The sequence below is a fragment of the Arvicanthis niloticus genome, chromosome 10 (genome assembly GCF_011762505.2).
Source record: "Arvicanthis niloticus isolate mArvNil1 chromosome 10, mArvNil1.pat.X, whole genome shotgun sequence".
In the NCBI taxonomy this organism is placed as follows: Eukaryota; Metazoa; Chordata; class Mammalia; order Rodentia; family Muridae; genus Arvicanthis; species Arvicanthis niloticus.
The window spans coordinates 13,893,924-13,911,133 of record NC_047667.1 but is presented as its reverse complement, the minus strand read 5'-3'; the positions used below and the strand labels follow the sequence as shown (position 1 = coordinate 13,911,133).

General features: G+C 38.7%; 1 protein-coding gene and 1 non-coding gene across 2 annotated transcripts in view; one reads left to right on the top strand and one right to left on the bottom strand.

The window, feature by feature from the left end:
- Dpp10 (dipeptidyl peptidase like 10) overlaps positions 1–17,210 on the top strand; it is a 1,470,448-nt gene that overhangs the window by 412,124 nt on the left and 1,041,114 nt on the right. The window lies entirely within an intron of this gene.
- On the bottom strand, positions 9,405–9,511 carry LOC117716694 (U6 spliceosomal RNA). The gene has a single exon (XR_004607792.1). It is a non-coding gene; the product is annotated as a U6 spliceosomal RNA (small nuclear RNA).

Here is a 17,210-nt window from a genome sequence, read left to right as displayed (position 1 = left end):
CATGAAGAGTTAGCCTATCAACATGAGTCTTTTGCCCTCGACTTGCTTGCAAACATTACCCGTGACTAGTATCTAGAAATGTATAGATAGCACCAGAAGGTTTCTCCCATCTCCTCTATGATCAGCTTAATGTGTCTCAACAGCTAATGGACATAGTGTGCTTTCAAATAAGCATCTATTTTCTTTCTGGTTGTCTAGAAACTTCCTAAGTGAAAGTTCAGATATCTGGGGATGATACAAGGTGCCTACATAACTAGTGTCTCCAAAACTACTGGAGTACTTTTCTCTAATGTACTTTGGGACATATCATTTTATACAGTGCTGTCACAACTGACTGTTGCAAGAATTACATGCATTCGCAGTAACCATGCAGAGAAAGGACTTTGAGAAACATATTCCTAATTCTGGTGGATGTTAAACCAGGTTGCATTTTAGTTTGACCCACAAGCTTCTACTGAAAGCTTCATCCCCAGGATAGTGGGAAGAAGGTAACATGGAGCTTTTAGGAGGCACAAGTAAGTTGGATGTTCTGAGATCACTGCTATCATGTGCCTGGAAGCACTGTGAGGTCAGTAGAGCATAGAGTACAAGACAGGATCACTGAATATCTATCTGGGAAATGTCATGTGGGATGATCGGGAACTCTTTCTTGAAATGGGACATGCTTTCACTAGGGGTCTCATGGAAGCTAGCCAACCAGCCTTTTGATATTGGCCTTGTGTCCCAGAACTTATCTGTTTCTTATCAGGTCTGGTTTTCTGTCTCATACCCAAGTACAAGTACCTTTGCCTCTCGTCCTGGCTTCTGACTTCCATGCCAAGTCTAGTAATCCCTTTTAAGTCTATCATTCATTTCCCTGTAGCAAATGTCAAAACTTAAAGTTTTCACAATGAGCTCCCTTTTCATTACTGTCTACTCTGAGCTAGCTCATGCCCTCAAATCTTGGATTTTTAGCCCCCAAAACTGCAAGCTGAATATATATCTTTTCTTCATAAAGTAAATAATTCTGGGTAGATTATTATAGTAGTGAAAATAGATGACTGTACTTCTCAGCATCTCACTGTAAAGAATCACATTCATGACTTTAACCATCTACTGGATCTCATGAGACATATTATAAACCACCGCTAAAGCTATAATGTGTGTGTTTATATACTTACTTAAGGAACAACGACAGATCAATTCCCCATTTTGTCTCTCACAACCTTCTGACTACTGCAGATACATAATATTCAAAAGAGAAAACCTCTCAGCAAAAACAAAAGATCCCAAACTATGTTTGAGTTAATATGCTGAATGTCTTGGGCTCATATTACCTTCTTTGGAACTTTATAGATTACAAATCACATTATCAACTTTATTAAAACAATCCTAAAATACCTTTTTAACTGATGTAGGTATAGATTGCATTGATGTAGGTTCACACAACCAGAGCATGGGAACAATTCCTTACAGCATTTCTTACTGCTCATTTACAAAGGTCAGAGTCTATGAATCTGAGGAGATGGGTTTGTTACTGCTGTTTAGTGCTTTGTAGGGGTGCGGTCAGCCTGTAGTAAGTTGAAAGCAAATACATAGCGCATTATTTTGTTTAATTCTGACATTGCTCATTCTACTATCCTTTAGGCAAAACATATTTCAAAATCATTTGATGATAAAAAACTATGTCGCATGAGGTTGTTGGGGGTTAGTATGTGTGCATGCCACAGTGCCAGCAGACAACTCTCTCTAACATATGGGTCTGAACATTGAAATCTGGTTGCCAGTATTGTTCAAGCACTTTTAGCAACTGAGCCATCTCACATTTACACACACACACACACACACACACACACACACACACACACACAGAGAGAGAGAGAGAGAGAGAGAGAGAGAGAGAGAGAGAGAGAGAGAGACATATATATATATATATATATATATATATATATATATACATATATATAAAGTGAGAGAGAAAGAGAGAGAGAGATGCATATAGATGTGCTTCTATTGACCTTAAACCACTGCAATCTTTCTAACTCTGAGCTTTCATGTGATATGTTACTTTTCAGTCTTACTAGAGGATGTAACTTTCATCCAAAGCTTTCTCTAACTTATACATCACTAGTGTTTCTAGCCTCTGTTTGTCTGTAACTTTTGTTCCCCCTGAGCCTTCATCAGTACATAATGCTCTGGGTTTTCCTTGCTTCTGCCATAGGCATGGCTTTGAACAGGAGCAACCAACATCTGGCTTTAATGAAAGAAGAGGTGAAGGTTCATATTTGTTCTCCTACAGATTTCATAGGAAGTTCAGGTTCAGAAAAGGTGAGAGTATTATGTCCCATTGTTCATGCTTGTTTATTTCTACCTTGATCCAAAAATAATTTTCTGATTTGACAAGGGAGCCCAGTGAGTAGAAGAGATGTCTGTGGAGTTTAGGTAAAAAAAAAAAAAAAAAAAAAAAAAAAAAAGACTTTTGCACTTTAGCTTTCTAGATATTTCTAAAAATGATTTGAAAATGGTGTGGAACCCAAGTAAAAGGCCAGAGGATCTTTGTCAACAGAGGGTATTCTATTTTCTTCTGTATTCATTATTATCAGACAAAAGTTCATGATTTAGGGCACTATATCCTCTTCCTAATAATTCTGTGTCACTGCAGGGAGGAACCAGGTGAGCACATTAGAGGATCCATAGGCCAAATAATGACTTTCTGGGTTCTGTTTATGAATATAATCTTAGTTTCAAATCAAAATGATAGGTGTTTATGAAAAATTATTTATTACTATTATGTGTGTGTTTTGTCACTTGACCGCAGTGTCCATTCACATCAGAAAAGGGAGTCTAATTCTCAGGAACTAGAGTTACAAGCAGTTTAGCAAGCACTGGGACCCAAACTCTGGCCATCAGCAAGAATAGCAGCAGGTGATCTTAACAGACAAGCCCTCCCTCCAGCCTCAAGTTACAATGTTCAGTTACCATTAAACATTGTTTGCCCTGGAAATTATAAGAAGGATTAATGACAACCAAAGAAGGGTATACAACTCTCATTTTTCACTGGAGACACCTGTCATTACTGCCATGACCAGTGGAGCCATGGACAAGATGGGGACCTGGTTAGGGGGATGATAGAGAGTCACAGGACTCTGGCTCACTTAAGGAATAAACCTTTTTTATTTTTTCTACTGCTGTTTATATGTTATTTGTTATTAAAGACATCATTGGAAGCAGTGATTGACCTGAGTCTTTACCCCTATATTTACAACTTTTTTTTTTTCACTTCCTTGACTTGGTGGCCTCATTTTGATCTAGAGGACATTTCTTCCAAGGAAGGAATTTATCTCATGCACGCCTGCAGTTTTCTTCAGTCCAAGGACACATCTGAGTCAGAGTTTCTACCTGAGATGGTAACTGCAGACCATCCGGAACCCAGGAGAAATAACCTGGAATTGTGTTTTAGTCTGTCTTTGGTCCTCTGGTATTATCAGAGCAGATTATATACCTCTTGGTTACCTACATTTTACATGGCAAGTCCTGGATTACAAAACTTTACATTTATGTGGCAGAACTTGTCCCAATATTTATAATATTAATAAAAGAAGTGGAGCTGCTAAAACACAGAGCTTCTTCTTGTTCTGAATAAGGAAGTCTGTATCAAGTAGTCTGTGGTATGAAAAAACTACATGCACTCTTAATTGAGAATTTTCCTCTCTGCATTCATCACTATTCTATACTTGTAAACATACTATTCTAGGCCTACAATAGATATTTTTGTATATATGCTGAATTACTCTGTGCTCTCTAATCAAACAGAATGGCTGAAATGAATATAGATTGCACAAGGGATTTATTAGGTTGGTTTATGTAATTTAGGTTGGAGAGTCCAATGGTTCTATTTGCATGTTAGAGATGCTGAGGTCAAGTTGATCAGTGGTTCTCAACCTTCCTAATGCTGTACCCTTTAATATAGTTCCTCATGTGGGGACTATGCCCACACATAAACATTTTGTTGGGACTTCATAATTGTAATTTTGCTACTGTTACAAGTCATTTTGTAAATATCTGATATAAAAGAGATCTGATTTGTGACTCCCTAAAGGGGTCTCAAACCACAGGTTGAGAACCACTGAAGTGGTTTCTTAGGATATGAGGTTAGATGTCTTGGCATTCTGAATGTGGCAAGGAAGGTTTGGGAGATTCCTAAAGAGCAGCTACTCATTGGCCCAGATTGGAAGGATGGAGATGCTGGCTTCTGATGTCAGCAATGAATGTCAGATGCAGCATGGCAGACACATTCACCAGCAGGCAGGAAAGGCAGACAGGCCAAAAAAAAAAAAAAAAAAAAAAAAAAAAAAAAAAAAAAAAAGCTTTCCCCTTTTATTTCTTTGCAATGAACCATTGCTGTAAACTGTTACTTTCTTTGGCAGGGGGGGTCTTCTCTCCTCAGCTAATATTTCCCTGAAATATTTTGAGACTCATTTAGGGATGTCTCTTAGTTAATTACAAGTCCAGTCAAGCTGGCAACCAAGGTTAACCATCACAGTACCATCTTGTGAGACTCTTGCTCCGTGCAAAGAGGAGAAATGTATCAGCTCATAAGCATGAGTAACTGTTTCTGGTGTAGAAGATTTCCCCATGACTATTTTAACACAGAAATTTGATGAACCTGCATTGAGTTAGGACACTTAGCCAGCTAAAAGCAATACCAATTTAAATATTTCAGCTATGAACCAGTTTCTCTAGAAAGTCACCTTCTGAAAATCAGTGCCCCCTCCCCTTGGCTAGAAGCTGCTGTGGAGGTCGAGACACCCAGAGCTTTAGCTGTATCATAGATTTCGATTTAAAGAGCGACATAACTAATGCTTCACGTATATGGATTTTAAAAATAATGAGAAACAAAGGCGAGTCAAGGTCAGTTTATAAGCTCAACATTTCCAAAGAATAATAAATTGGCTTTTATGTTTAAAACATTCAAGGGCTTCTCGAGTCTCTTAGGTAATTTTGACTCTCTGCATTAGTTAAAACCAAGGTTTCAAAACTCTGCTGCTTCTGTAATAGAAGCTCTAAGGGACTTGCACACAAACAAGCAGAATATGAATTTGTTTTCCAATGTTTAGTGGCAAGGCTCCAATTAGCCCTAATTATTTTGTGAGGGTCTGGCTGCATTGCCATAATTTAGGGTTTGTACTTGTACTTTGGGGTTAGTCTGGTTCAATTGGCTTTCTGAAATATTGTGACCTCTCAGGCTGTTTTGTTTTCCTTAACGTTGGCCAACCAGATTAAGAAATATTAGAACATTAAAAAAAATATACCTGTGCCAGAGAATTATTATCAGAAATAGACAGAGCAACAAATAGAAAAACAGAGGAGCAGATTGGAATCCAAAGGACAAAATGCATCTATCAAAGCTTATTTAGAGCATCTATAGAGCATGCTTTGGGATAGCTTAAACAGAGGACATGAAGACACACTACCTTGAGAACTGTAAGATATAAGATGCAAAGACTACAAAGGCATTGCATGGCCACAGGCTAGAAGTCACAGCTGCTAAAGTGTCTGTATTGCTCCAAAGCTATGGGCAGTCTCAGCCCAATCTTCATCAAAAGATCAATGGTTTTCTTCATAGAATTAGAAAAAAAATCAGAAATTTTGCATAGAGTTAGAAAAAGAGCCCCCAACAATCAAAATGATCCTTTACAAAAACCACAAAGCAAGAAGAATTGTACTGAGTTGAAGTGATAGCACAAAAGTCCAGTCATCCAACCTGCATCGTATTCACATGAAAAAAGACAGACTAAGGGATGGAAAACAACAACAAAACAAAAATGAAGGTGCTTGGAGGTAAAGCCTCCACATTCACAGACACTGAGGTTATTAAGGTGCCTAAAACACAGACTAGAGAAAAGACTGTGGTTTAATATTGTCAGGCTGGCAGAATCTAGAGTCACCTAATGCCCAAGACTCTGGGGGCTCTAAGGGAATCTCTAAATCCAATTAATTGGGATAAAAAAGGTAACCCTAAACATAGGTAGCATCATTCCACTTATCAGGATCCTGGGCTGAATAAAAAGGAGAAAGGGAGGTAAACACAGGCTTCCATTTCTATGATGCCTGACTGTGTAATGTGACCTGCTACTCCAGCCTTCTGCTGCCTTGCCACTCTAACCATGAAGCAATATATACTGCAACTGTGAGACGAAACTTTAGCCTTCCTTCTGTAAGTTCTACTTTGTCAGGTATCGTGTCTCAGTGATGAGAAATGAAACAAATACAGGTAACAGCGAGACTTATTGGAGAGATTGCATATCCAAATGCAGAAGAGCCCACGTACTTTTCACTGCTTCATAAGTATTGAATATCAACTCAGCCTTGATTAAAAGACTTGAATCTAAGATGAGGCATATTACATTTCTAGAAAAAAAAACAGGCAAATGTTTCTTTTCTTTTTTTTTATTAGATATTTCATTTACACTTCAGATGCCATCCCCTTTCCCCATTCACCCCCTTAGAAAATCCCTATCCCATGCCCCCTTTTCCTTTTTGCATTTATACATTTTTTAAAATGTTAATATAGGCTTTATAAGTTTGGTATTGTTCAATCAGAGGTGTAACCCACTACCCAACCTAGATATATCAACTATCTTGGACTGGTGGAGATTCATGAACATCTGCCTCCCTGTCTCCCTCCTCTTTCTCTCTTTCATCACCTAGCTTCTCCTCTCCTTCTCCTCCTCTTCTTACTTCTTCTCTTCCTCTCAGTACTCCTCCCATCTTAGCTCCTCCTACATATCACCCTTCCTGTTAAAATGAAACTTTTCTCTCAAAATACAATTAGAGCATAATTATGCCAATTTGTACCCATGAGGTACAAGATAGTCCTCATACCCAGTCCATCATTTTGTTGACTAACCAGCACCTCTGTTGTCTATCCTAACTAAAACATTTAGTTCTAAACCTGGCTTTAGGATGAATGTCAGCTGACAACCATCTACTCAAATCTTTTCTCTCAAGGTAAATAGCCAGGATTGGCTATGAGGCTATAAGTTTTCAACCCTGTCAGAAATCCAGAATGACTGAGTTAACTATAATTGTGGGAAGCACAAAGCATAGCCAATTTATAGAGACCTCTGAACACCTGGACACTCCCTCTACTACAAAACGTTGGAGCATCTGTTCTTCCGCCTTCTGGCCCAGGATCATCTGACAGACCTTAGTGATGCAGAATTATTAAGGACTGATTACTCTGTCTAGGCAGATATAATCAGTCGACTATTCTGCAAGTGTGTCCTTTTCTGGACAGTAATGTGTCTGTAGAAGGAAAGAAGCACTTCTTGTCTAGTGGCTGTTTCACCACAACTGGAGTAACTCCAAAGATGCTCAATTTCTTCTTATAATTCAATATATGAAGCTGTCAGGAGCAGACAGGTCTCTAATCAAAATGAACATTAATACAGAAATGTTTGTCATGTCAATTCTGTGGATTTCTGATGTTTTGAAAACCAACTATCCATGCAAGGTAATCTGGACTGTTGCCTGTTAACTCCACTCAGCTATTTCTAAATAAAACATAGAAAACACCCTAACAATAAACTCCACATGAATTTGCTATAGTCCCTTAACTCACAGGCTGACCATCTCAAATCAGTTAAAAAAAGTTAAAGAAGGACTGGGTCTAAGCCTTGTATTCATAAGTGTGTTATACTGGTACAATGCCTATGAGTGTAACAATATTCATCTCACTCTTATATCAATAAGAAGCTGGTACCAATGAAAACCTTAAAATTTGTAATCAAAGTAAATTGGTGCCGTTTAAGAATTTATATCTTCATCTTGATACTAATTATACAGATTTCTACTAATAGGTTATGGCTATGCAATAAACCCTAGCTAATCCTTTCTATTCCCACAAAACCACTACTTTTCCCTAGAAAGACAGCCCAACATTTACCACCTTAGTCCCCAAGCCCAGGGAAGAGGGGCACTGACTCTTCATTAGCTTCTTCAAGCTGAATATGGGCGTTGAGATATTAGAAGAGGAGTGGGGGGAAGAGCAAATTGATAAGCCTCTGATGCTGTGTCTTCACTGCCTCCAGATGGAATTCCTGGACCTCAGAGGTTTGAGCAGCTCTGCCCAGCTTGCTTGTTGAGTAGATACACCAAGGCTGATCATTCTGCAATATTCAATTCTCAAAACAAATTTTAGTATCAAAATAGTTTTTTTTTTTTTTTAAAGAGGGTGACATTTTATTAAGGATGTTGTTTTTTTTTCTTTTCTTTTTTTCCCCTCTTTTATTGGATATTATATTTACATTTCAAATTTTATCCCATTACTCCCAGGAACCCCTTATCCCATACTCCCTCCTCCTGCTTCTATGAGGGTATTTACCCACCTACACCCCAATCCCCCTCCTCACCCTCAGGTTACCCCCCCACACTCAGTGCTCAGCCTTCAAGGTACTATTGACCTCATCTCTCACCTATGCCCAACAAGGCCATCCTCCCCTACATGTACAGCTGGAGTCATGTGGCTCTCCATATGTGCTCCTAGGCTGTTGGTTTAGACCCTGGGGAGCTCTGGCTGGTTGGTATTGTTGCTCTCCTCATGAGGCCACCAACCCTTTAGGCTCCTTCAGTTTACTGTCTAACTTCTCCATTGGGAACCTTTGATCAGATTAATGGTTAGCTGTGAGTATCTGCCTCTGGGTATGTCAGACTTTGAGGGACCTCTAAGGAGACAGCCTTATCAGGCTGCTGTCAGCTTTCCCTTCCTGATATCCATATCAGCATCTAGTTTTGGTGACAGCACATGGAATGAATACCCAGGTGGAATGGTCTCCATATAACCTCTCCTTCAGATTCTGTCCCACACTTTGTCTCCATATTTGCTCCCTTGAGTATTTAGTTACTCCTTCTAAGAAAGACCTAGGCATCCTCACTTGTTCTTTCTTTTTCATGAGCTTCATGTCATCTGGTAGTTGAATCTTTGTTGTTTCAAACTTTTGGGCTAATCTCCGCTTATCAGTGAGTAAATACCATGTGTATTCTTTTGTGATTGGGTTACCTCACTCAGGATGTTATTTTCTAGTTCCATAAATTTACCTAAGAATTTCTCAAATTTATTATTTTTAATAGCTGCATAATATTCCATTGTGTAAATGTACCACATTTTTTGTATCCATTCCTCTGTTGAAGGGCATCTGGGATCTTTCCAGCTTTTGGCTATTATAAATAAGGCTGCTATGAACATGGTAGAGCATATGTCTTTGTTATATGTTGGGGCATTTTCTGGGTATATGCTCAGGAGTGGTATAGCTGGGTCCTCAGGTAGTGCTATGTCCAATTTTCTGAGGAACTGCCAGACTGACTTCCAGAGTGGTTGTACCAGTTTGCAACCCCACCAACAATAAAGGAGTGTTCCTCTTTCTAAAAATATGGGACGCTTCATGAATTTGAGTGTCATCCTTGTGCAGGGGCTATGCTAATTTTCTCTGTATCGTTCCAATTTTAGTATATGTGCTGCCGAAGCGAGCACGGCAAATGTTTCAATACATTAGAATGGTCAAAATCTTTCAGAGAGGATCCTGAAACCATAGACAACCCAAGTAAATAATGACAAATTAAATTTCATATAATTATTTCTTAAAAACAAAAGAATACAATAAAGAATAAAAAGAATAAAATTGAAAAGTGAGAACAGGACTTACCAAACAGGAGAAAAACTATAAACTGTACATCTAGCAGAGAAGTTGATGTCCAAAACACAAATTGACATTTTAAAAATATTTAATTATTTGCCTTGTTAATTGATTGATCAGTGATTGATTGACTGATGTGGATGTTCTATCTGCCTTTATGTCTGTACATGCCTTTCCAGAAGAAGGTGTCAGATGCCCTGGAACTGGGGTTGCAAATGGTTGTGAGCCAACATGTGGGTACTGGGAATCAAACCCAAGTTCTCTTGAAGAGTAAGTCAGTACTCCTTATGACTTATGACTGAGCCACCCTTTCAGGTCTCAGAAATTCAACTTTTTAAAAATCCGGCAAGTAGTGAAAGAAAGAGCAAAGAGTAGGGAATGGAGGGAGGAAGGAAGGATAAGAAGGAAGACAGAAGGAGAGAAAAGAGACTGGCAGACTCTGCTTGTAATTAAGGGATCTGGCACACAATGTCTCATATAAAATAAGAAAAGAAACATTTCCATTCCCATTTATTCCTGTGCTGTGAATAAAGACTGTGCATTACCAGATGCTACATGTACTGTAATTGCATTGACACTAAGGTCAATAAGCATGAAGCTGAAGTGTAATATTGGATGGTGGGGGCTGGGATGATGTTCATTTAAGACATTTACTGCATGGGGAAGAATTTGCACAAGACTGCTAAAATGGTCACTAACTCCTGTCTCTTGTTCTTTTGTGCTGGCTGCACGGGCGTGCTCTTTCTGTGAAAATCTGTCTCCCTAGAACTTAGGACTTGCTTCTGTTCATCTCTATATGTTATAAACGACATGGTGAAGTTTGTATTAAGGAATAAATGCCATACGAAGTTGAGAAGTTAGGATCTTAGCTCTCATTTATCTTCTCTGAAGGTCAGCCTGTATCGATATCAACTACATTCTTTCTAAAATCAACCTCTCCTCTGGCTGTGTATAACAAATCCACATATCATGTAGAGACTATTTTCTCAGTCTTAGTACAAAACTGAATTGGAAGCAAAGGCTGGAGCCATGACTCAGTGGGTAAATGCTTGCCACACAGGCATGGCCACCTGAATCTGAGTTCCTACCGTCCACACAAAAGCCAAACAGTGGCATGGATCTGTAACCTTCATGCTAGGGGTAGAGACAGGCAGAATCCTGAAGTTTCCTGGCTAGCCACTTAAACAAATAGGTGAGTCTCAGGTTCACTGAGAGATCCGATTGCAAAGACTAATCTAATGAATGATAGGGTAAGACACCCAATGTCAACCTCTGGCCTCCATGTCTATATGCATGGGTGCCTAAATCGCCCACATTTTCACAAGAAAATGAAATAGACAATGAGCTGGCCTTGCTCACGGGGTCACCCCATCCAGATTCAGGTTCTGAAGGCACAAGTTGCTCACCTTAAGGAACTAGCAAAGTGCACAAATTAGGCTAGACATAACCACAACCAATAACCCTTTATGCTAAGTCTCTCTTCATCAGTCCATATAGATTCTCCTTTGAACTTTAGCCAGGCATTCACTCTTTCTCTTTCCCCCAAAGAAATAAAAGAATCACCATCACTCCCTTCTGAGCAATTCTATTAGAGAACTGGGGCCTCATATTTATAATAAAATCTGATATTATCTATGTTTTGTCTATAACCAGTGGCAGGCAAGCAGAAGATGTTGTTGTTGCCCAGGGAGAAATCTCAAAGCAGTTTTTGACTCAAAGGCACTGCTTTGCTTAGAGTGGTTTCTCTCAAGAGAAATACCTATCAAGTAGCTTTAAAATAAATTGGAAAGAGAAGTGTGGGAAGGGGGGAGAAGAAGGAGTGAAGAGTCAGCAAATGAGCAGGTTTCCATTTGAAATTTAAATTGGCAGCTGGCAATATTTGAATCGTTCTGCATTTAATATAATTTGAATGGGGCAGATGATAGTCGCGCATTTTGAGGAGGGAAAGCGGAACCTTGACTATGAGCCTCTGTCATTCCGCACAGCTCAATTTGACACACTTTCCTCCAGTAAGCTTTGAAGAAAATGAGTTCTGGGTGTTTTGCTTGTTTATTCCTTGAGAACACAATGCATAAATGGTGTGAGAACAAGATCCGAGCCGTATGATAGCTGGCTATGAACATTTCAATGGGATTGCTGCCATAAGAAAGCTGGACAAAACCTTGAACTTGTGATTAACTGGGAGAGAAATATCCCTAATGTGGAAATAGAAAACTAAGCCCAGAAGATAGCCATTCACAGAAAAATGATGACAGTAGTTAAGAACAGTTAGTATCAGTATATAGGGAAAAAAAATTCAATTATCAAGGGCAATGTAAATTATTTGTGGGAGTTCTGAGAAAATTATTTTTTTGTGTGAGAACACTGATTTTTTGCATACTTGTTTCAGTCAGCATTCTGGATGCAGACACACCTCAGAGAAAATCAAACAGGCACCTAACATGCCAGCAACATCAAAATTAGGGTAGGAGATGGCCATTAAACAATGAGAACGAGAGTCTACAGAGGAAGGCAGAAACAGACATATGAAGATCCACCATACTAGAGATTGTGCATATGTTTTATTCACATAAACAAAGAGGCAGTTAGTAGGTGCTGTGTTTCTAGAAAGAATGAACTTTGTACATCTATTTTCCACATAGTACCCTCCAAACACAGGACACACAGAAAAGTATATGCTCATATTCCAATTTCTTTGTGTATGTGGGGAGGGGTAGAATGTATTTATATGTATAGATGCATGTGGATACCAGAAAATAAGGCCAAATATTAATCTTCAGGTACTATTTACCATTTTATATTTTTGAGGCATTATCTCTCACTAGGCTGGATATACCTTACCACAAAGGGTAGGCTCATCATTCAATGAGTCCCAGGCATCCTCTCATCCCTGCCTCTGTTGTGCTGGAATCAAAATGGTCCACTATCCTTGGCTTTTGTTGCATGGATGCAAAAAATCAAACTCAGATCCTCATCCTCACAAGGCAAACCCTTTACCCATGAGTTTTTTTCTCCTCCTATCTTCTTCTAATTTTTTGAATAAAGGGTAACTACAGATGGTCACAGCAGACTCACCTCTCCTTCTTTAGTGTCTCTGTGGGGTGAAGAGAAATATTAACTAGTAATCTTCCCATTTGGGATGTGGAGACTGACTAATTATTTGAATGACTTTGCTTACCACCTCTTCAAGTTTCTAGTTGTTAGTGGATGACTTGGGATAGATCAAGCCTGCAATATCAAGATTGCTTGTGAATTGCAAATAAGATGGTATATTTAGAGAGAAGCTGAACTATATTCCTGACAATAGGCATTCCCAAATCTTTGTCTTTAGTAGAATGAAGGAAGTACTCAACTTGTTACAAAAAAAAAACTCAGGATTCCAATTATTTAACATCTTGTAGATTCTTTATCTTTCTGTCATTGTCTCATAGTAGATGCTTGCAGCATAAGAACCAATGTTTGAATAATCTTGAACAGGAACTCCTGCTGTGTAGATAGATCTTGATCACCAGCTTCCAAATTACATGTTATGTGAACAGACATCTTAAGAAACGTCTCCAGCTCACTCAGGGTCTTTAATTCCATGCAGTATGACAGTGTTACAGAAAATAAACAAGGAAACCTAAAGACTCCCAATAATTGGTTCGGATTCCTTCATTCCTTCGTATTTTCAGATATGTGTGTGTGTGTGTGTATCACATGTGTGCAATTACCCTCAAAGCCCAGAAGAAGGCGTTGGATCCATAGAATAAGAGTCAGTTACAGGCAAAAAAAAATTTTTTTAGAAATCAAACTCTAGAAGAGCAGTAAACACTTTCAAGCATTGAACCATCTCTCAAGCCTCCAGGCTTCCTCATTTCCCAATTAAGGTATCAACCAAGAAAAGAAACATTTTGTGCAAATTCAAGAAAAACAGAAAGAATATAAATGACTATGTAACCAATATATCAAATTGGGAATATAATCAAATATGAGGTTACAGAAAAGGTTATTTCCACAGTTGTACATAATTTAAAAGAAGTGGTCACATATAAATATAGGTAATAATAAGGGGTGAGGGTATTTAAACTTTTAAAATATTTAAATTTCATTTGATTGCATCCAAAAGCAACTTTGCTGGCCTGTCATCTGTGTCACTAAATATAGCCTTACACCCTGCTAGATAAGAGCTGTATCTACAAAGTACGTAATTAGCCTGTTGTAATAAAAATAAAACCTATAAATATCACCTCATTAGTAGGATTGTGTCCTCACTGTTACCTGCTCTCTTCATGATCTAGAATAGTCCACAGAACATTTAGAAATCTAATAGCCAGAATAGCAATCTTACAGCTGGGCTTCCCAGCAGGAGTGTTGTGGATCAAAATTAAATGTGACTGCTCCTAGATTTTGGATTGATGGGCTCTGAGAAGAAATAAATGAAATGAAGCAATGTTTAAATTGAAGAATTTGAAAGTTGCTTCATTTTGTGGATGTGTATTGCAGGCAAGGCATTGATGGTTGACGTGAATGTGGCTTGTGAGTGCACAAATGTAGAAGAAAGAAAAAAAGTCCAGTTTCTGTAGTATTGGGTTTTTTTTCTCACTTGAGACAGTTTCTTGGTGTGCTCAGGTGTGTGTGTGTGTGTGTGTGTGTGTGTGTGTGTGTGTGTGTGACTTCAAATTTCCAGGGTTCTCATGTCTCTGCCTCTCATATACCAAATGAATATGCTGCATGCCTTCTGGGACTTCAGCTCAGCACCCCCCCCCCCCCCATTGTATGCCCTATACTTTACTTGCGGATGCATCTCCATACTCCTCATTTCTGATCTGGGTACATTCTGAGATCTGCATTTTTTTCTGAATTAAAAAAAAAATAAATGTCCAATTTCTGCTAGCCCTGCAGGTCAAGGATAGAATTCACTTCCTTTTCTCCCTGCACATTAAGTTGTTGTGCTCTCAAAAAGAGATTAAGAATGGCTATTAGAACCTTAATTTTTTTTATTCTGAGTGAGTACATACTGTTATCAAATAAATAACAACAATATCATAATCTAATTACCCTATCCCTGTCCATTAGTTTCAAATGTGATCACATTAAACACAATATTCAAACTATGATAGCTTTTTTCCCTCCTTCCCCCTCCCCTCCTTTCTGTCTCTGTCTCTCTCTCTCTCTCTCTCTCTCTCTCTCTCTCTCTCTCTCTCTCTCTCTTCTCTCTCCCCTCTCTCTCTGTAGGACAAAGGTCAGTATGAGCGTTTACTGTTTATCATTTTCTAGATACGTTCTATAACTAAACTTGGAATTGTTACTCTTGCCAATGAGTGATCTCCAAGTTCCTCATGGCTCTGCCTCCCCTGTGCTAGAATTACAGGAGAGTACTACCATCCTGGACTTCTTATATAGGTCATGGAGATCTGAACTCAGGTCCTTATACTTTAATAGCAAGCATTTTTCTAGCTGAGCACCTCCTGAACCTATATAGGGTAACTCTTCAGTCCTGGAGGATTTTAAGTTTTCCAGGAGTCACCAACAATTCCATTCAATATATTATCAGTTCTGGGCATTCAGAGGCATTGCTTGGGGGCCACAGCATGTCACATTCTTCTCTTCTCTACCCCAATTGTTTCTTGGGGGTTGCTCTTTACTGAGAGGCTCCAGCACAACAGATGCACCAAGAGCATTTGCCAGTGTAAAGAGCACTTTGCTGCTTCTTTATACAGTTGGATTTGGTGGCTGACTCCCAGCAGCACACTCTTGTCTAGACAGTTAGGAAATCTCATAAGAATGGGCTCCATTCCTACCTCTAACCTTGTCTCATGGACCATTTGTTACTTAATAAGTTATCGTACCTAGAATATCTTTGGTTTAAACCAGAAAGAGTTACATTTTATCCCCCATCAATTATTCATCAAGGGTATTTGAGAATGGGGGGGGGGGGGCTCTATTTATTGAGTCACTAGATAAAGTAGGCAGATTATCTCATTTCTGAAAGTCTGGTGTTTCTTATGCCAAAAAATCTGTTTATTAGATGATGAAATGTGTGACCTGGGAGCGAAAAATGTCACCTTCGTGGAATACTTGACTAGAGTTATCACATGTCCCTGTTGGAAGGCTTGGAAGAAGGTAGTGGAGGTACTATCTTCTCCTAAGGGGGAGAGAATAAGAGCTGTTTGCTGGCTCTATCTTTACTCTGTAAAGGGACTCAAGTGCAAACTAAGTGAGTACCATTAAATACCTGTCAGCCTACACAACCGAAGAGCCCTGTGCCCATGAGTATATGGACAGCACAAGTTGCAATTAGTAGATTATTTTAAAACAGAAAGAGCAAGGACACAAAATAAGGAGCAGGCTTAAGGTAAGGGGTAAATCTGGGAGGAGTTTGAGAGAAGTGGGGTTGAATATGATCAAAATATATTGTGTATGTATAAATGAACATTTTTTAAAAATAGTAAAAACATATTTAAAAAGAAATGATGATTGCTTCAAATAATGCATATGCTAATTACTCTGATTAAAACATTACCCAGTGTATTCATGAATCAGAACATCACACTCTACTTATTAAATATGCATAATTATTATGTATCAATCAAAAATATAAATTTATTTATTTGATTTAAGAAAGAAGAAAACCTCTTATTGCCAACATTCTCTTTTTCTGCTACTTTCCCATACACATATTTTTCAGGTACCACTTCATCAGATCATGTCTTCAAAAAATTTTAAATCACTGTTTCTTACTTTTAATATGCATAATTATTGATTCTGGTCACCTGTTGTAGAATTGAACTCAGAGCTTTTTTTTTTTTTTGTGCATGTCACCGTTTTTACTATTTGAACAATGATTTTCCATTACTTCCTTTCTGTCCTCAACCCTGAAGCATCTAGTAGTGTTCATTCCACAGGCTAATTCTCGGAATTCGCGCTCTCAGATCACTCAAAGGAATAAGCACATTGCTGCCTTTGCTTTTGTGCCTGGCTTATTTCATCAAACAAAAGGTCCCGAAAACTCATTCACATTGTTGAAAATGATCCTTTCTTTCATTTTCAAGGCCAGATAGCATCTTACTGAGAACATGCAGTACAGTTTCTTTGTCTACTCTTCTGCTAATGGATGGTTAGGCTCTTGGCTCCTCTGACTGTTATAAGGATCATGGGAGGGGAGGTTACCCTTTAATATATAAATAGTGGAGAGGTTGCTGGATCATTTTAAAATCTGGTCAACAGTTTTGTTGTGTGTATATTTTTATCGTCACAAGTATGTGTATATGTGTACACTTATGTGTGTGCACGTGCACTGGGGGTTAAAGAACAACCCCTGGTATCATTCCCCAGATGATTTCACCTTCTCTTCTTTTAAGATGGGGCTCACACTAGTCTGGGAGTTTACCAAGTAGTGTAAGCTGACTGGCAAGTGATCCAGGGACCTGCTTGTCTCCAAATCCACATTACAAGCAAGAGGTACCATTCAAGGAAGTTTTAAACATATGTGTTCTGAGTATCAAACTCAGGCCCTTAAGCTTGGTAAAGTATATTATGGAATGAGTACCCATT